General features: G+C 41.0%; 1 pseudogene; it reads right to left on the reverse strand.

Annotated features, from left to right (window-relative positions):
* Nucleotides 1-16,200: 16,200 nt before the first annotated feature.
* LOC112221536 lies at nucleotides 16,201-21,854 on the reverse strand (annotated as a pseudogene).
* Nucleotides 21,855-22,041: the final 187 nt, after the last annotated feature.

Genomic DNA, 22,041 nt, shown 5'->3' on the forward strand with positions numbered 1-22,041 from the left:
TGAGCTGACAAGGTACAAATCTGTCGTTCTGCCCCTGAACAGGCAGTTAACCCACTGTTCCTAGGCTGTCATTGAAAATAAGAATTTGTTCTTAACTGACTTGCCTGGTAAAAAAAAAAATTAAATAGCAGGGTAGAAATTTGACGAACTGACTTGTTGGAAAGGTGGCATCCTATGACGGTGCCACGTTGAAAGTCACTGAGCTCTTCAGTAAGGCCATTCTACTGCCAATGTTTGTCTATGGATATTGCATGGCTGTGTGCTCAATTTTATACACTTGTCAGCAATAGGTGTGGCTGAAATAGCCGGATCCACTCATTTGAAGGGGTGTCCACATACTTCTGTATATATAGCGTATCTCTTTCATCCAGGTGACCTTTAAATTAAGGCACTTGTACATGGAAGATGAGGTTGCTATGGTCACTAAATGGAATTACACTTTAAGCACCCATTTGCTTTGTTCTTTCACTTTATCCTTGCTGGTATTGTCATCGGCACAATACAAATTCCACCTCAAAAAACCAGCAGTGAAGAAATCATATTGCCCTCTGCAGGAAAGCCTTATTGGATGAGCATACAGTATGAACAGAGATACCAAGGTACGGTAGTCATGCAATCGTGGACGACTGGAAGTATTCAGGAGTAGTTCAGCAGACATTTTTTGAGAAGATGATTCGCAACACAACATGACACATTTATCCCTGGTGGAATTGGCATTAGTGACGCACCTGAATATGTGATATTGTTAGTGTCCTGTCTTCACAATGCAAAAATGATAATAGGGGAACCTTGTGTCAGACAAACCCTTCAAAGAACACCAGCCCTCACTGTAAGATTTGTAGTCAGTGCGATTCACAGAAAATTATAAACAACAACCATAATGGCAGGGCATGAGCTGAAAATGGGTTTAGTGGATTGGACCAGCAGCATGAAGTCCCATATAAAACATACCCCCCTCTGCAGAGCTATCTGCTGGGTAGCCTAACCCCTCTGAGTGTGTACATAGTGGCAGCTTTGCAGGAGGAGAGGGGAATGATGGGAACACAGGGCCCAGTGTAATTACCCACACTCGACTATTGGACATGTGTTACACTGATAAGCCCTCTGTTCATTTATCTCTCTTAAAAATCAGTTGGCCTTCAGAAAGTTGGCTTAAGGGCTTGGCATGGACAAGATGCCTGGATTGGCATCACACTGAGCACAAACTGGTCTTTCATTCCATGGATCCCCTCTTATTCTTTCTTCCTCTCTTTCTGTTTCCATTCAGCGTTTCCATAGTTAATATGACTGCTGATTTCAAGGTCATCTGCAGCAACCGCTAGAGTTATCCTATTGCCTAGGGAAATACTGTATATTTCTAGCTCACTGCAGCTAGGCCAACATACGTATACGTGTACGTATATGTGTTGTCATTATGTATTCAGGTATTCAGGTATTCAGGTCACTTGTCTGACAGAGAAATACGAGTTGGAAGAACAGAGAGAGTCAAGCTAAATGAAAGAGCTTCGTAATGGATGTTTCTGGGCCTTCTAAGCTCTGTAGCTAAATTTCAAATGCATACTAATCTCTGCCATTATGAATTCCATGTGAAATGTTGATGAACACAAAACAATTCTCAAAAGTACCTCATCTTGAGAATCAATGCAGAAAGGGATAGAGGGATAGAGATGGCCAGCCTCCCAACAAGGCAGTCAAAGTCCATTCTCCTTAGAGCTATGGCAAACAATTACTTTGGTTCCAATTACTCTTGACACGTTCCCTAAATGTGATAAATTGCAGTAGTGGGTGGAAATAACATTCTAAAATTCATGAGATACATTTTGTTTTGTTCCCCCCCAAACTTTAAAACATAATGAATTGATTCGAAGTTCTCTCTGGTCTTAATTACTGTACTTTTTGGATGCTTTTAAATTAAAGATGTGGTTGAGGATGAATTGATTTATTTCCTGTAAGATTCTAAGCAGAATGAGCCAACCCACACTGCTATCTCTCTCTCTCTCTCGCTCTCTCTCTCTCTAACTCATTCTATCTTTCTCTCTCTCACACACACGCATGCAAGGATGCACGCAAGAACACACACAGACACACCCTTGTGTTTTCTCTTTCAATACATGCATATAACACAATGATACTAACACCTGAAAAACAGTGTAACAATTTCAGGCAGATTACAATAGAAAGGGGTTTCTTTCAGAGCTGCAGAGCACTGCGTGTTGAGTGTGACGTACTGACTCAAGTGATTCTGACAGTAGCGAAGCACACGGCAAAAGCATGAAAAGTGAAAGTGTTGATGCCTCATTGTTCATGCACAGTGGAAAACACTGCTCCTGCTCATTCACATGCATGAGCTTATCTGCCTTTGTTGAGACAGCAGCCCACAAGGATTCTCCTGAAATCAATTTACCAAGCCTGGGCCAAGGCGCTGATCAACAATTTAGAGACTATCGATTTAAGGGCTGCAGGGACTGGTTAACTGGTATATTAGGAGTCTTCGTGCTAGGCCGGTTCAATACTCCATATAGAGAAGGTATAGATTATGAACATCTCCAGATGTCGAGCAAGACAAGAAAAGGAGCATCACATATCTCCTGGGGGTATTTTAATCAGGGTTTGTTAGTGAATGCTGATTGCTATTGCACAACAAAAATGCCTCTATGAACAATTGTGTGATGAATTTCGACCTTCTGCTTATCAAACCAGTATGATGGAAATATCCCTTTTCCAACCAAGAGCTACTTCATTCCCTGCATGGCTTTGACTCTTTGCTTTGACTCTCTTGCTCTCCCTCTGGCTGTGTGAGGGAGGGTTGCCATGCAACAGCCTTATAAAACAGAGATCATCCAGTAACGCTACCTGGCATTAATCAGCATACTCACTGAGCCATGAATCATCATCAGCCATGCATTACAGAGCCTTGAGACTGCCCTTCTTTGCACCTACCTGAGAGACTATTAGACCTAAGCCCATTGGCTATGCTTGCAGGCCCTTTGCTTAGCTGCACACTCTTAGGGAAAAGTGTGAATCAAAAACAACACATACATTCTGAATTGAATAGTCAATGTGCTTGGAGGTCATGTGGAGCACAATACTATATAGATGTAGGATCGACATTTGAGCCAGTTTGCTACAGCAGGAATATAATCCTGCAGCAATAGGAAATGTGAATTATTCATATAGATTATAATTAATGGCCATTTTTTGTAGGGATTGATATGTCATTTCTAGGTGGAAATTACAAACTTCAGAAGCCTTTTTAAACCTTAAATACACTACAGGTTTACATGTCCTGCATTTCAGGAAAGTTCTCCTGCAAGAAGGTGATCAAATGAAGATCCTACATTGGTAGCAGCCACGCTTATCTCTTTACCCTGATCGGCTAATTCACCAACCTGACCACTTTTCCCTGTCTCTCCCCTGCCTCCTCTTTGTGTAATATTGATCATTTGTGGCCCCTTAGTTCTTAAGTAAGGGTTTGTGGAGGCACAGGTGATTGTAAACCTTATCTGAATCCCACAGCTGTGTCCCCATCGCCGGCTGGATCATCTGTCGACAGAAAGTTTAGTTGGGGGGTATTTAAAATTAGATTTAACATCTATCATTTCCCTGGGCTGAATGGGTTTGTGTCAGCGCATGGCAGGGGCAATCCTTCACCGGGCGTCCGTCTGTCCCGGCTCAATAGCCCATCAGTCAAGCCTGCGAGAGCAGCAAGGTGACAGACAGGGCCAGCTGTGAGAGGAGGGGCACGGGAGATAAAATATCACCACGGAACAAACCACAAACAATTTGAGAAATAAAACACAAAAGATGCCTCTGGACAAGTGAAGCAAATGTCAACGATATCAAAAGATTCCCTTTAGAACTCTCAGGAGAATCCACAGAAAGGGTCCTGACAGGTGTCTGTGGTCAATGGTTAGGTTGAAGATGGCAGGACAAGTTATGATTCCATGTGGAAGCTTAGAAAATAAACAGATTTGTGGAACCAACGCAGTTGCTAACTAGTATAGCTGGTCCCAGAGCCATATCTGGTCCCAGAGCCATATCTGGTCCCAGAGCCATATCTGGTCCCAGAGGCATATCTGGTCCCAGAGCCATATCTGGTCCCAGAGGCATATCTGATCCCAGAGCCATATCTGGTCCCAGAGGCATATCTGGTCCCAGAGCCATATCTGATCCCAGAGGCATATCTGATCCCAGAGCCATATCTGGTCCCAGAGGCATATCTGGTCCCAGAGCCATATCTGATCCCAGAGCCATATCTGGTCCCAGAGGCATATCTGGTCCCAGAGCCATATCTGGTCCCAGAGCCATATCTGGTCCCAGAGCCATATCTGGTCCCAGAGGCATATCTGGTCCCAGAGCCATATCTGGTCCCAGAGGCATATCTGATCCCAGAGCCATATCTGGTCCCAGAGGCATATCTGGTCCCAGAGCCATATCTGATCCCAGAGGCATATCTGATCCCAGAGCCATATCTGGTCCCAGAGCCATATCTGGTCCCAGAGCCATATCTGATCCCAGAGCCATATCTGGTCCTAGAGCCATATCTGGTCCTAGAGCCATATCTGGTCCCAGAGCCATATCTGATCCCAGAGCCATATCTGGTCCTAGAGCCATATCTGGTCCCAGAGCCATATCTGATCCCAGAGCCATATCTGGTCCCAGAGCCATATCTGGTCCCAGAGCCATATCTGGTCCTAGAGCCATATCTGGTCCCAGAGCCATATCTGTACTTGTTGTTGCAACGAGTTATGAGAATTAGAATTAGAATCCTCTTGGCTTAACCTTTGTCATCTTCAACCTAGGTCAATGAGAAACGGGAAGGGAGATAAAGGATGTTATATGTCTGTTCTACAAGGCCTCAGCCCTCAGCCAAGAGATACATCACGGTAAAGGTAAAGCTTGTCTGAACCCTAATCCCAAGTGATAATTCTTCCCATCATGCCACCTCTCCTGGTACAGTTAAAAGGTAGATCCCCCGCTTCCTATTCTTAAAGTCATCAGAATGGCAATCTATTTTGAACAGGATGGTTTTGTAAATCAGTGAGTTAACCATGCGGCTGTGTATGATCACAGATAGAGTATAAGAAATATTAAAAGCCATGACTTTTCCCTGAAAGATACATTTCTTGATACTATGGGGAAACAGGTCGAATTCAACATTTTAAATTGAACTAAATCTGAACTACCGGTAAGATCTAGTCACTTCCTGTAAATCCTTCTAGCAGGTTCCACATGTTATGACCACTTTGTCTTTGCTCCCCTCTCTCTCTCTCTGCTGTACTCACAGAGGTGATAGATAAGAGAAGACTAGCGAGTATTTGAACAGTTGAAGCTACTGCAGTATATAGAGGTCTGACAGTATGTCAAAGCTGAGAAATGGATTATACAGAACTTATAACTTAAATTAAATTTATGAATCTAGCAGCAGATCTCCTCAGAATATCATTATGAAAAAGTTTGCAGTGGTCTTTTGGTCCATCAGAAATACATTTTTTTTATGTCAATAGATGATTACTGTATATTATGTGCTATTTTTAACAATGATGTATTTCAATGACATCAGAAAATGTATTAATTTGTGCATGTAACTAGTTTGTTTGATGTTGTGTTTGTTAAATTGAATCTATCATAATCTGTCAACAAACACTATGTCACCAACATTAAGTTCCCTCTGCAGTGGATAGTGAGGACATCTCTCCAGTTTACACAATATGATCTAGAGTTATTTCACTCTCGTTGTTGCATATTCTTGATTTACAATCTGTGTGTGTGTTTGTGTATGTGTGTGTGTGTGTGTGTGTGTTTGCATGTATGTGTGAGTGCCAGCCTGTCTCTGGCTGTACATGCATCTCCTACAGCATCTATCTGTAAGCTAGGTTTTTCCAATCCGTTGCTATGGAACATACATAAGATCAGCCTATTTTAACCTCAAGCAGCTTATTGGCTTTGTCTTGAGAGATGTGGCAGACCTGACAGGTTGTTGACATGGAGCTCAACATGCAGAATGAGTCCATGCCTCAGTTCTACTGAAGCCATGGGCTTTGTTCCAATCACCTTTGAGACTATAATGATTTTCTTGAGCATACATTCTGCAGGGGTTGGCACTTCAAAATGCCTTTTACACTGCTAATGACTTCATACGCATGTGGTCCTGGACTTAAACATTGCCAATAGATGTGATTAATGCATGATCGTTTAATGGCTAATTGCAGCTAATAAGTAGTCATTAGATCTTAGTTATAAGGCCATCTATCGTCAGAGAGTGTGAACATTAATCACCATGGTCAATAGATTAACTAGAAACTTCAATATCTATAAAACATTTCACGAAGGTACAATCACCTTCGGAACAGCTTGAGTTATTGAACTCAAGCAATTACGATCCCTTTGAAATTTCACCATGGCTATGGAGTCAAATGTTTATCTTTTTTCCCCCATATTTTGACCTCATCTATGTAACTTGTCCAGAAAATGATAGCATGAAGTCCCCTTTGTGATAACCTATTGTGAGAACAGTTAGGATAGGAAAACATGGATACATCTGTTTTTCTGTCAGTACAGTACCTGGATGTGTCACTCTCCACACAGGGCAACGAGGTCACTGTTAGCTAACCGCTCCCTCATTACTATGGTAAAACTTACATGAAAGGCAGACGGATGACTGACATACTCACGCTAAATGTTGTCTATATTTTGATTTGACACAAACATGCGCAGACAAAACACACACACCAGCACTATCCATCTTCACATGTTCCTGACAAGCAGTTTACCTTTGGATCCATGTCAACAGCATACAAGCAGAGTTGGCAAACAATGACCTTATGTTCTACAACAGAGACAGGGATGATTGATGACCTCAGCATGTGAGCAATACCTGCAACATGCTCGGTAAAATCCAACAAGCCATCCATCTACAGCTACATTATTCCAAAAGCCTCCCACTAAGTTGCCAGACATGCTTTGCACTTTAATATTTTACTCCAGTATTTTGCGTGGTTCTTTATTATTTGGTGAATGAACCAAATCGTACATTTCATTTGGTTGTAACATTTCAGTGGTTAGAGTGGACAGTATGTTGATTGAAACGGTTAAACCTCTATAGTGATATTACACAACCTGAAACACTTGGATGATCATGCTGATTTGAGCCGATTTGCCCCCATTTCATGGCTTTCAGCAACAGTTACTACTACTCTCAGCTGATGTTTGAAAGCCAGAGGCCCACACAGATAAAACTGTTTTCCCTGTGATATACTCCCTGCAGTTTGAGCTTGTGCTGCATAGGGAATGGGCAGGAAATGATGATGATATTTCATGTCCATTGATTTCAGAAGAGAGATTTATATAAAGTATAATGTCTATTGATAAGAATGGATTGTTAGCCAGGGTTATGGGCTGGGCTGCTCCCACTCTCACTCCAGTAAAAACAAACTATTACTCTAGAGGGCCTAAATCAATGTCTCATTCATTCTCCTTTAGATATTATTCTGCTGCACACAAATAAGAAAGTGAATACAAAGGTGGCAGAAAGCGCTCCATACTTTGACTTTTGTTTTAGTCTGTCAACTCAGAAATGAGGGACATTCTAAAAAATAAAAAAAACATCCAAAGCAAAAGCAACTTTACGGATGTACGTCTACAACTATTTCACACAACAACAAAATAACGTTTGAATATTGTATACAAGTCTACTTGTGACAATCCACCAAATTACTGGGGTGTTGAAAGACAGCCGTGAAGTAAGTGTAAACAGAAGCATTGTGGTCCAAAGATGTTTAATCAACAGCAGCTACTGACTACAAGGGGTCTTAAAAGGGAAGTAGTGAGAGACAGACAATGTGTGTTGGTGTTACCTGGGCTGTTGCAATGAACTAGGACGTGATTTGGATTGGGCATTTACACTATAAGACTATACATTAGTATGCAAACAAAAGAAGATAATGTAATATACTTGCCTAGTTAAATAAAGGTTCAATAAAAAATATACAATGAAAATATCTAATGTGAATAATCCCATGGGCAAAACCCATGGTGTCTGTTGGATGAATAGTAGGAATCGACAACAGACAGCAAAAACAACCAGGGAAAATCTGGAGTAGAATGGGTAATGCCAACAGTGATTTCCAGCTCAAAGAGGAATTGATATAGAATAATTCAACTATCCTCCAGGCGGCTAGCTGGAATGAAGAGAATCTCCACTCTCTCTGTGAATGGGTTATTAAGACCAAACAGCATGGAGGCTTCAACAGGCTGGACAACACAGAGGAATATTAATGGAACACAAAAGTGGAACATCAAACTTCCAATATCACATCTGACACAGTAGACAGAGCAAATATCCGTTATTCCCCTTCTAAAGCAGAGGAAAACAACTCTCAGAGAGAGAGGACAAAGAAAAACATAGAAGTCACCAAAGTGAAGTAAATGAATCCAAAACAAAGTATATAATTGTTCTAATTTACATAACGTCTGAAATGAATTTTTGATTCTCTCTTCTTTGTGTATGGCACGTTCATTCTCTCTGCTTGTAACTCCTGGCAGAACGTTCAACGTTACAGTTCCTCTTCTGGCTGCTATCAGGGCATTCAGCGTGAAATTAAAGGGAATGAATTCTGAGTCCAAAATAAATGTGCTCCTCTGATGAGGTTGGAGTTCGTCCAAGCCACTGAGATAAAATGCGTTTACACTTATTTCCCCATCTCCTGCTTATTATTGTTCAAGATTCATGACTCATTCTCTGCAGAAAGGGAACTCTGTGCCAAAAGGAGTTTACTGGAGGAAATCAGACTCATATTTTATTTCCAGTTTTTACACATTTCCATTTTTTTTTATAGCAGTATAGCTCAGTCCCTAATTATCCAAGTAATCTTTGTCCATTGAAAATACAGATCTACAGTAGTAACACACATCCGGTAAATTGTTTCTTTCATGATATCCTATGCCGTTGTATAATGATAAAGACTATCCATTCCTGCCGTTTCAGTGTAGCTCACCTCAACAGAAGAAATCACATCTGTTTGCTAACTCTGTCATCATCTACAGTAAACTACAACAAATTTGGTGACATGTACAGTATGTTCTGACAATGATATGGATTTCCCTCTAGAAGAGGCAGATAGTCTTGCCAAGGCTAAGTGCAGTCAAAAATGAGATTTTACTGTGTTTTATATATATTTCCACACTATGAGGTTGGAATAACACTGTGAAATTGTGAAAATGATTATGTCCTTTTAGTGTAAAAGCTGTTTAAAAAAACTACCTGAAATGTTGGTCTATTTTTGTGGGAGGGAGTTTTGGCCTTCCATGGTGACATCACCATGCGGTAAATTAGTTAATAGGCCAATAAGAAAGAGAATTCCAAACTTCTCTGCCAATAACAGCTCAAATTCAGTTTTACCCTCCCTACTCAAACCACTCCACAGTCCTAGCAAAATTCTTGCTTGATAAATTGCTCTTTGCTAAGAAGCTATTTTTTTCAAATATATTTTTTAACCATTTTAATAAAACAATAGCAATTCGATACTAAATTGTTATCCAAAAATTATTTGTTATTGAGATTTTAAAAAAAGGGCTGCATCGAACCTTTAAATACTAATTAAACTTTCCAGACGAGCTGTCGCTGTGCAAATGGATGTCATAACCCCAGGGGTACAGGACTGATATACTGTAAACACTCATCTGGCACTGTTTGGCTCACCTGTCTAGTCTCTTTTTGATTCATAATATATATATATTAAAAGAGCTGGGGAATTAATTACACTGCATGGCATGCTGCTCCATTTGTACAGGTGCTGCTTATCCTAAAGCTCCCTGATATTCTACTCGTGTAAAACGTATTACACTGTACTTATTTCTGTAGGAAACAGTGTGAAGTATTATTAGAATATTAATGAAATGTAGGGAACTTCATATAGAAAGCCTTGATCAATGCTCAATAGCCTACATGACCCAAGATTATCGATTGTCAATTTTCAAGAAATTGATTTCTTACACTGATTTCAACTCCTGAAAAGATCATGCTTGTATTTGAATGGATGATTACATGAACACTTGGCTACCCATATTAGTTTGGATTCAATTGTTCATTTCTGGATGCCCTTATGCCTTGTGTATGTCTCCTGTTTTGTCTTCATCACACAAAATGGTCTCAACTCACAGCCCACTTACTGTAATTAATAGGGGTTGATCAATGGTCGGTCGGCCAAGTTCTGTGTTAGCTCTAGTTCTGCCAATCCTGCCATATTCATCATCCCCTGGTCTAATTGACTGATTAAACCCTAACAAGCATGCTGACTCACAAATGGCTAACTTGCGTGACACAGATGGGAAAGATTCAAGCTTTCTATTTCTCCACTCCTCCTTACAGTTCTAACAAGGCGGTAGCAGGTATGCTGGCTGCAATATTGGATTGAATCGTGTGACATACTGCATGTCTTCCCGCGTGCTGCTATTCTACGGCATGGAGCATGATAGTGTGGAATGACATGACCCTCTAACATGTCCTGCTGTGGCTCTACAGAGAAGTAATAGCTTTAACATGTTGTGATTCAGGGCAGGACTAGGTGGGCTAGACAGAGGTCAATAACAGTTTGTGGCAAGTATTGATTTCGCCGTAAACATGGTGACATTTAATTTCAGGGGTATCATATTTTTCTGATACAGGCACTAAAACTCCAGATGCAATTCATGTCAATGCAGGTGACCATCCCAATCCTTTCCTCTTACAAAGAAACACAGAGACCTGGGCATGAATAGCAAATTCATCAATTAATTGTTCCTTTGGTATTTTCAGGAAACCAGCGAGAACGATTGCATTTGTCGCCTGGCCCTCCATCCTGCCTCTGATGTACAGAATGGTGGTAATAAAATACCCATTTCCACAGAGGTCCCCCCAGACCAGCCACCACAGCTCTTCAGGTGTAGTTATGGGGGCCACAAAAAACCTGCAGTAGCACTACAATCCAACTTCACCAGATACCAGAGATTCAAGAAGAGAATGTGGTTAGTCAACAACAGTAGCCTTTAAAACAGAAATAGTGTAACCTGCCGCTTAGAGGCGTTGGAGAGTGGAACGACAACTATAAGATAGTTAAGGGCAGACAGAGGTATCACACAGGAGCTATGTATAACATGTCTTTATTCTCTTGAAGCAACCCCCATCTCCATCAGTTCACATGACAGACAGGAATTTATAGACACAGGTCAGGCATTACTGATGAACATCTGATTGTCATTGTTACAATAGCATACTGAAGAAATACAAGAGAGGTAAGCTAAGAACTCACTGCAGGAACAATAGCCCACCTCTGCCCAGCAGACTGCACCACGGACACAGTAAACATGCTCAATAAAACAAGGCAAGCACAACAGAACACAGATCTATACTGGGCCCAGAATACTTCTCCGTCAATCTGCACCTATTAGAACAGCCTCCAGCAAATCCACTCACATTACCTAGCCTGACCAGGAGCCAAAACGGTTTGTCTAGGGGTAATTGCAATGACCAGAGGCGACCCTCTTTCGGCTTATGAAAGAATGCAGGTTTAGTAGGTATCGGTAGCATTGGAAATATCCTCACTCACCTCACACAGAGATCAGTGGTGTGAGAAGAACCAATGCAAAGGCAATGATACAATCGCACAGCTAAATAAATGGATTGTTTCACCAATTGCGTGGCGCCTTTGGCACATTAGGCAATGTTAGTAATGAGCTATTGAAGCTGTGACCTCGGGAGCAAACCCATTAATGGGTGAAGATGGATGGGTCACTAGTAGATTAATTATCAGTCATCAAAATCTGATTACTCCCAGATCTCTTACTCAGGGCTGTTAGAGGACTATTATTACCACACATGCAATAGCTTGAATAATTTCTCCCTGACTTCCCCATTATATGTCCATATTTGCAATAGGTAACACATCATTTGGCAGTGAACCTCTGCAAAGGCTTCAATAAAACTGTTTTTGGAAAGATAAGGCATACTTCAATCATACACTAGGCTACAGAATAATGAAAAGTGAAGAGATATATCACTCTTTTTTATCCCAAACTATGAATCCTAGCACCCACTCTGCTTGTCCATTGGAGTTGTTGGACTGACATTTGACTTTGCAGCTGCGTCATTGTTCATTTGAATTAAAAAACGATCTATTTGCTCACATTGTTTCCCCCTACTCCTCTGTGAAGTTCAACAACTTTACCTCTAGCCTATACAGTACCTCTTAAATCAAATTTGGTGTGACGCTCTTTAAAGCGGCAGGGGGAGGGAGAGAGAAGCCGTTAATAATTTATGATCGCCTCAGCTTTTTAAAGCACCAGAGCGGTCCTGCTCCCCAGACATTTAATTTGTCTGAAAATCAGCAACTGTGCAGTCTGATTATTGCTCGTGTCTGCCAATGTGACTGCATGTAAAAGCCTTCCACGGGCACCAAAAGAGAGTTTACAAGGATGTTCCATATATCAGTCAAACAATATGTAGGTAAGTATTGTTTTAATAGTCATCTTCTGATCCACCAGCCCCTTACTCACCATTTGGGTGAGGTTGTATTTGTATAAGCTAAATCTCAGGATCTTCATGTGTGATCTAGGTGTTACAGATTGATGTTGACCAAAAAGGTCCAGTAGTGTTTATTTTTATCAAGACACTCTCAGCACTGGTCAAATGTCAAGAGAAATAACTGAGGCAGATTAAATTAACTTTAGCAAAAAATCATGCTTATTGTGTTTTATGATACAGCAGAACACTTGTCAAAGCAATGGCAGCATTCAAAGAACTACAAACATCATAACTTGTCATATTCACACAGAAGGGATACAAGGCAAACGCATACAGCTACAAGGGGGCGACATGAATTTTGGTGGAACTTCAATGCTTCCATCTAGTGATGACTCAAGATCATAACAGGTAGGCCTACTACACAATAGGTGAGATTGGGGTAAGTTGAGCCATTTTTTACATTCAGCATCTCTCTGTACAGGGAAATATATTATTATTTCCAAGATATCTACATATATTTCAGGATGTTGTGTATCCCTGGAAATAATCAGAATTAATCTAAAAATTAGTTTTGAAAATATTGCTTGTCCAAAGAAAGTGGTATCTTGGCACAATTTACACCTGGTATGGGGTAAGTTGAGCCGCAGGACAGGGTAAGTTAAGCCACCTACACATTTCTGTACTGAATTAAATATTACCACTACTTTTTAAAACCATGTCTATCTTTCTTTCCCAAACACAATTCAACACCATACGTTTTGTCTTTTAATCATTTTAAGCATAATTTAACACAGGCTTAACTCATAACAAACACTTTTACAAAATATATATATATATACTTTTAACAAAGACCAGGCCCTGTTGTTACCTCATATGCCAGCCATAATTATTTGCATTATGCCTGGGAAGAAAACAATTCAATTTGCTCAACTTGCCATTGGCTCAAGTTACCACATGGCCATTGAATCAACTTACCCCAAGGCAAACATTTAGACTATATTAGCCCGCACACCTGAAAGAAAGCACTTTCATGCTAGGTTTAGGACCTCATATTGAAGCTTATTGAGACCCCAAATGATGTACAGAACAATCTTAAAACAATCTACTTTGGTTTAGATACAAGCATCATGAAACCTCTTAACACAATAAATCATTTTGACTTGGTGAAAAGCAGTTTTTGGACCTAACTTGCCAACCACTTATTCCATGGTTCTTCCTTCATAGACTTCAGGTACTGATGACCTCTTCCTAAATATTTGATCATATTGTTAATTTTGTGTATGGTTTCATAGAAACAAGAGTGGCTCAACTTACCCCTCTCCCCTACACACAACCCAAGTCCTCTATAAGCTGATCTGTATCCCTTGTCCTAATAGGCTTGTTGAAGAGCACTGTCAAAATGTCCAATACACTCACCACCTACAAGAGCATGCCAGTGAGCTCCTCCTGCTGAAGAGCTGAATTTACAGAGCCTTCAAAAAGTATTCACACCCCTTCACTTTTTTTCCTCGCTTTGTTGTGTTACAACCTGAATTTAAAATGGATTAAATTGAGATTGGCCTACACACGATACCCAATAATGTCAAAGTTAAATTATGTTTTTCATTAAAAGTGTCTTGAGTCAATAAGTATTCAACACCTTTGTTATGGCAAGCCTAAATAAGTTCAGGAGTAAACATTTGCTTAACAAGTCACATAATAAGTTTCATGGACTCACTTTGCGTACAATAATAGTGTCTAACATGATTTTTGAATGACTACCTCATCTCTGTACCCCACACATACAATTATCTGTAAGGTCCCTCAGCTGAGCAATGAATTCAAACACAGATTCAACCACAAAGCAGGGAGGTTTTCCAATACTTCGTGAAGAAGGGCACCTATTGGTAGATGAGTAAAACAAAAAAGCAGACACCCTTTGAGCATGGTGATGTTATTATTTATACTTTGGATGGTGTATCAACACACCCAGACACTACAAAGATACCTGGGTCCTTCCTACCTCAGTTGCAAGAGAGGAAGGAAACCGCTCAGGGATTTCATCATGAAGCAAATAGTGACTTTAAACAGTTACGCAGTTATTAAATGGCCGTGATAGAAAACTGAGGATGAATCAACAACATTGTAGTTACTACACAATACTAACACAACTGACAAAGGGAAAATAAGAAAGCCTGTGCAGAAAAAAAATATTCCAAAACATGCATCCTGTCTGCAACAAGGCACTAAAGTAATACTGCACAAAATGTGGCAAAGCAATTGACCTTGTCCTGAATACAAAAAGTGTTATGTTTGAGGCAAATCCAATACAACTGTCACACCCTGACCTTAGAGAGCTTTTTATGTCTCTATTTTGGTTTGGTCAGGGTGTGATTTGGGTGGGCATTCTATGTTTTGTATTTCTTTGTTTTGGCCAGGTATGGTTCTCTATCAGGGACAGCTGACTATCGTTGTCTCTGATTGGGAACCATACTTACATAGCTTTTCCCCACCTATGCTTTGTGGGTAGTTATTTTCTGTTTAGTGTTTTCTGCACCTGACAGGACTGTTTCGGTTTCGTTTATTCTCTTTGTTATTTTGTTAGAGTGTTCAGTTTTCAAATAAAAAGTCATGAACACTTACCACGCTGCGCTTTGGTCCAATTCCTCCTCTTCAGACGACAACACCCGTTACAACACATTACTGAGTATCACTCTCCATATTTTCAAGCAGAGTGGTTGCTGCCTCATGTTATGGATATGCCTGTAATCGTTAAGGACTGGGGAGTTTTTCAGGATAAAAAAGAAACGGAATGGAGCTAAGCAGAGGCAAAATTCTAGAGGAAAACCTGGTTCAGTCTACTTTCCACTAGACTCTGGAAGATAAATTCACCTTTCAGCAGGACAATAACCTAAACATGAGGCCAAATATACACTGGAGTTGCTTACCAGGAAGACAGTGAATGTTCCTGAGTGTTTGGGATGCTGGTTTTCTAGGCAGAGTTCCTCTGTCCAGTGTCTGTGTTATTTTGGCCGTCTTAATCTTTTCTTTTTATTGGCCAGTCTGAGATATGGCTTTTTCTTTGCAACTCTGCCTAGAAGGCCAGCATCCCGGAGTCGCTTCTTCACTGTTGACGTTGAGACTGGTGTTTTGCGAGTACTATTTAATGAAGCTGCCAGTTGAGGACTTGTAAGGCGTCTGTTTCTCAAACAAGACACGCCAATGTACTTGTCCTCTTGCTCAGTTGTGCACTGGGGCCTCCCACACCTCTTTCGATTCTGGTTAGAGCCAGTTTGCATTGTTCTGTGAAGGGAATAGTACACAGCTTTTGTATGAGATCTTCAGATTCTTGGAAATTTCTCGCATGGAATAGCCTTCATTTCTCAGAACAAGAATAGACTGATGAGTTTCAGAAGAAAGAAAGGCCATTTTGAGCCTGTAATCAAACCCACAAATGCTGACGCTCCAGATACTCAACTAGTCTAAAGGCCAGTTTTATTACTTCTTTAATCAAAACAAGTTTTCAGCTGTGCTAACATAATTGCAAAAGGGTTCTCTAATGATCAATTAGTCTTTTAAAATTATAAATTTGGATTAGCTAACACAATGTACCATTGGAACACAGGAGTGATGGTTGCTGATAATGGGCCTCTGTACGCATATGTAGATATTCCATAGAAAACAAGCTGTTTACAGCTACAATAGTAATTTACAACATTAACAATGTCTACACTGTATTTCTGATCAATTTAATGTTATTTAATGGACAAAAAAAAGGTGATTTTCCTTTAAAAACAAGGCTATTTCTAAGGGACCCCAAACCTTTGAACGGTGGTGTATACATTGGTCGTGTAAACATTTTTTTTCAGATGTCATATCATGTGCAGCAAAATGCTCCTGTTTCTAGCTTAAGCTACAACTGTGCAGTAATACCTATCAATACAAAACAAGAAATTAAGAAATAGAACAAGCATTTTAATATTAATTTACCAAAGGCAGAGAAATACAAAAAAGTGAGCTTTGTGCAAAAACAGAGACTTTGTGGAAGCTTCTGATGGCTGTGGAAGTGTTGTTGTAAGCCAGGCTTGCCTGCACCAGTTTGGTGCCGGTTGTGGTGGGGGTGAAAGAAACCTTTCTCTCAATGGTCTGTCCTGGCTGCAGGAGGCACACCTTACGAGGAACAAAATAGTATTAGAGAATAAACCAGGATGTCACGATAAGATCTTTGAGCTCCCCTATCCTTCCACTGTTGCTAAGACCCTATAGATGGGTAAACTGACAACTTCACGAAAACGATGTGTCCGCTTCCATATGGCAGAAGTCAGCGTGTTCTGGTTAACCAGTTTTCTAGTAAGAATGACCAGAAACTGCCATGCGGAGAATCGAAAATGGCTCGTTTCCATCTTGTTTTTGATAATATGTCTTGTTTTGAGGTGTTCTGACTGATTTCATTTCAATGCAAATATGGCAAAAAGATTTGCTAGAGCCTCTTGCGTCGACCCGAGATGCAATCGTCCCATCTAGCCATCAGCAAATGCAAATGCGCTACACCAAATGCTAATAGCACTCATTAAAACTCAAACGTTCATTAAAACACACATGCAGGGTACTGAATTAAAGCTACACTCGTTGTGAATCTAGCCAACAAGTCAGATTATTAAAATGCTTTTCGGCGAAAGCATGAGAAGCTATTATCTGATAGCATGCAACACCCCGAAATACCTGAAGGCGACGTAAACAAAAGAATTAGCGTAGCCGGCGCTACACAAATAGCAGAAATAAAATATAAAACTTTCATTACCTTGGACGAGCTTCTTTGTTGGCACTCCTATATGTCCCATAAACATCACTATTGGGTCTTTTTTTCGATTAAATCGGTCCATATATACCCAAAATATCCATCTATGAAAACTGTGTGATTCAGAAAAAAACACAGTTTCAAAACGCTACGTCATTTTTTAAAATTAAAAAAGTCGACAATAAACTTTCACAAAACACTTCGAAATACTTTTGTAATCCAACTTTAGGTATTAGTAAACGTTAATAATCTATCAAATTGATCACGAGGCGATGTGTATTCAATAGTTCCACGATTTCAAATCATGTTCCAAAATCTCTCTTCCAAAACTTCCTGTCGGAGACCGGATGGAAAGTGGTCTCTCTAACTCGTTTGACCAAGAAACAACGAGAAGGCAATTGACAAGACTGGCGACATCGTGTGGAAGCTGTAGGACTTGCAATCTCGGCCCCATTTAATTTTGTGCCGCTTAAACAATACATGCAAGTGGCGCATGGATATTTTTTTCAGTTTTCAGTGATCAGTTTTTCTTGCGCTTTTCGATTAAACAGACGCTCTGTTATAGTCACAGCGGTGATTTAACCAGTTTTAGAAACGTGAGAGTGTTTTCTATCCACACATACTAATCATATGCATATACTATATTCCTGGCATGAGTAGCAGGACGCCGAAATGTTGCGCGATTTTTAACAGAATGTTCGAAAAAGTAGGGGGTCGACTTAAGAGGCTAGCTTGCTAACCAACAACTGCAACAATGTATTCGAGAGAGAGGTGCTCATTGTGCGAATGTATTTATGTTTTCAATAAACATTGGAGACGAAAAATAGCTTACATGTTCTCAGCAATCCACCCCAACCCTGTCTGTTTTTCCCATAGTTGCGCACACGTCGGTTTTGTTGCCAAACAACCACCCTGTCTATACCAGTACATATCTTTTGCATGTTGTCGTCTTACAGTCTGAGACAGGCATTACAACCTGTGTGACCTTTTCAGTGAGAGGTCAGATCTCATGATGCAACCACTTACATTCCGTTCCATGAAACTGACAATCAAGAAGAGCATACCTGGTGAATATCAAGACCACATTCTTTCCCCAAGCCACAGGAACAACAGGTTTTCCTTTGTCATTCAAACAAAGAAAGTGTTAAATGTGTTCCATATAGCTCAGCCAGAGCTTATTTGTTTTTAATCGGAATAGTTTAGAATATAATCAGTCTTTTGGTTTCCGGTGGCGATCACTTACTTTGTCTGGTCTTTGCCCTCCAACAAGCCTGAGCCTTCCGCTGTCAGCACAGCACTGCTCAAGGGCATAGCAAAACCATTAGTGAAAAGAAATCAGGGCACTGTGCTCCTTCTTTTGCTGAATGTTATCCCCTCCAACGACCTGTGGAATAAAAGCACTTCAGGATCTCTGGGAGGTACGTCAGAGCCAGAGTTATCACAATAAAGACTAGATACATTGTTAGAGAGCAACCTGTACCTCTATAGAGATCTGTGGGGCGATGATGTTGAACTCTTCTGATGCTAGGACTCGCTCTTTGGTCAGCTCATCCTTTATGACCACCGCCACATTCAGCAAGCCCTCACCAACAAGCATGTTCTCATACTCAGAGTATGGGATCTGGTGATGAACCGACAGAACTGGAAGAAGCACAGTAACAATGTAAGCAGTGTCGAGCATAGAGGGTGTCTAAATCGAAACAGATTACGAAATATTTATCTGGGAGGAGGGACAAGGGAAATGTTGTGACTCATTACCTGCTCATGGTGCAAAATGAAGCTGCTTATCGGCCTCCCAAAACGTGCCTTGTGGGCTACCGTTGTATTCTTTGGTTTGAGCATTGACATGTTCTTTCAGAACCTTGGGGACTTTCGCCCTGTTTGTGATGAACAAGCAAATGTTCTCCCCCATCGTTGGCACTTTGTCAATCTTCAGGGAAACCTCCAAACTCTGAACTGTTGCTACGGATAGAGAAAAGGCCAGGTGTGATAAACAAACATCAACAACAAAAAATGTCATGCATAACAAGCAAATTAGAAAAAGATGATGGAAAAACTAAAACCAACCTCTTTCACATGTTGCATGGGTACCTGAAAAAGACAAGTCTGTCAGACCTTTGCATCTTGACAGCAGAATAATGTTTCTACAGTTGCGTGTGATTTCATGATGTTAGCGCAATCTTACTTTCATTACATACCTGAGGCTCTGGGGTCCATCAGAGCCCACGTTCTTAGTGAGGATGTGAGATCCGACCCTCGGCGTGTCCACACTCCTCCCCAACACTAGTCCATCCCTCACTATCACAGTGACAACGTCCGCATTGACCGACGTATATATGAATGGAGCGTCGTACAAGGTGTCATAACGTCTCTTTCTGATGCCTTTCACTGGACACGGACCACAGCAGATGTTATCATTCTATTCACTTAAAGGCATGTCAGAACAATTGGCGGATCTGATCAATAGGCCATCGGTTGAAAAGGCAAACATTTGACAATCAGATATTTCAAAATGAAATTAAAACGGCACAGTCTTCAGTAGATTTCATCTTAATGATCTAACAGAAAGTGATTATTGAATAGAATGAGGTATTTGACCTCCACTTTTCTCCTGGGGAGTTGGATCCAATACCTGCCACCCATCAAACCCTGGGCCCAGGTCTGGTCGTGACATCCAGCATTCAACCCACACATGGAAGTTCCTGGAAATAGACACAGAAATCGATTTATTTATGACATAAACAATTGCACAAAATACTATAAATTGTTATGCAACCATCCAGATGACTGGGAGAAAACAATGTGCTCTTTGTTGCAGATCCAAACATATGACATGTAGAGATATTGAACACCAACCATATGCTGTCCTTGGACATGTTGATTTCCCCCCCAGTGTTGGTGTAATATTCCTCGATGACCAGGCTTCCATTGGTGTCATGGGCGGAGTTAAAGATTGTGACAACTCTTGATGGGATCCCCAAAACTCTCATAACTGAAAAAAGAAAGAAGCACAGAAAGACAACTCAAGACAATGATATTTACTGTTGTATATTACCACTGGAACGACCTCTAATTGTGAATAATTTTAAAATGGATTGTCAAATGTCAGTTACCTGTACACATGACTGAGGCAAAGACCCAGCACTGGCCGTACCGTACAGGGCTGAAATTGGATCGGCCCCAGAGCTTTAAGATGTCTGTGCTGCCCGTCCATTGCACCATATTTAAAGTTTCCTGACCAGTTCCCCTTCAAGACACCTCGATCCTCTTCACAATTGACCTGGTTATAAACAGTTATAAACACAGACACTAAACAAAGAAAATAGGAGGGCATCACACAAAGTCATTGTGAGTGTGTGTGTCATAGACAGAGGGTGGTGTGGTGAGAACACTCAGGTATTTTGAACATAACTGACTAGTATCTGCGGATTTTTGAGGTCTTGTAACTATCGAAGTGCATAACAGTTTACACACCACGGCACACACAACTCTGCTGATGTAGACAGGGTCTGCACGGAGGAGGTCATCTCCCTGCTTGTCTTTGCTGTGCTGTGGGCTGACCTGGAGGATGTTAAGGCAAATCTCCAGTATCCCCTGTTCATACTACATACAGAAGGAAGAGGAGATGGTGGGGATCGGGTTACTACTGTAGGTTCCTCAAGGAGACACAATGATTAACAATAAATTAAGGTTGCTTTTTTTTTTAGCTTGCAGCTACTTACCTGGCCAAATGACCATGGTCTTGATATGACATTGTGAGGAGTGCCCATGTACAAAAATCCTAAGTCATTTTTAATGTACTCATCTCTCTGGTCTTCAAAAGGGATGTACACTGTATCATCTGAAAAATACAAAATCCCAGTAAATGATGATAACAGTAGTGGTCATCACCATCACCATCATCACCACCACATGAACCTACACTGAAGCCAGGGGTTGCACAGCACGACAAAGCTTCCTATGGCGAAGCTGCGTTGCCCATCAAGACACACAATGTGGACTTGGAGGTCGTAGAGTCCCACAGGAGCCTTAGCAGGGGAACAGACGTGGACAGTAACCGACTGAGAATGCCTCCCCCCTGGGTGGATATGGGCACTCCACCGAGAAATAGACTCATCCTTTGACAACATGACAGGGATTTCAACAGACAGCCCACCTATACAGCAGAACATTCAGGAAAGGTGAGAAATAGCCACAGGCAATAACCAGCAGAAAAAATATTTTCATCATATGTCCTGAACAGCTTTTAACAGAGAGGCGATAACAAATAACTGCTAGGAAAAGCGTAAAGAGTTCACATCAAATATTGGCCTGTAGCCTACCCAGCAGGGCAGTAAAGATGAGTGTCTTCATCTGTGGGTTGAACACTCTTCCATGTAACAGCATGGTGACTTTGAAAGGCCTCCCGCGCCGTACTACCTGGTGCCTGGAGCTCAGGCCCAGTGTCTGGTGGGCCGTGTGGTTGTCATGGACTTCCAGATTGACATGCTTCAGATCTGCTCATGGGAATAAACAGAGTGACACCAAGAAGATGAAGCACACAGACAAACCGTTTCTCTTATCAAACAGCATAGACATGTACACTCTGCAAGAAAACACACCACTGGAGGGCAATGTGAGAGGGGTATGGGACTGTATATTTGCAAGTGAAACAGAGTGTGTCCGTGTTTGTGGGAGAAAGATTATAGGCCACACTACACTGCACTTTTGATAGCTATTCCAACTCAAGACATCTTGTGACAAATGTCACATACTTCTCTGAAAA

This window comes from Oncorhynchus tshawytscha, linkage group LG22 (genome assembly GCF_018296145.1).
Source record: "Oncorhynchus tshawytscha isolate Ot180627B linkage group LG22, Otsh_v2.0, whole genome shotgun sequence".
In the NCBI taxonomy this organism is placed as follows: domain Eukaryota; kingdom Metazoa; phylum Chordata; class Actinopteri; order Salmoniformes; family Salmonidae; genus Oncorhynchus; species Oncorhynchus tshawytscha.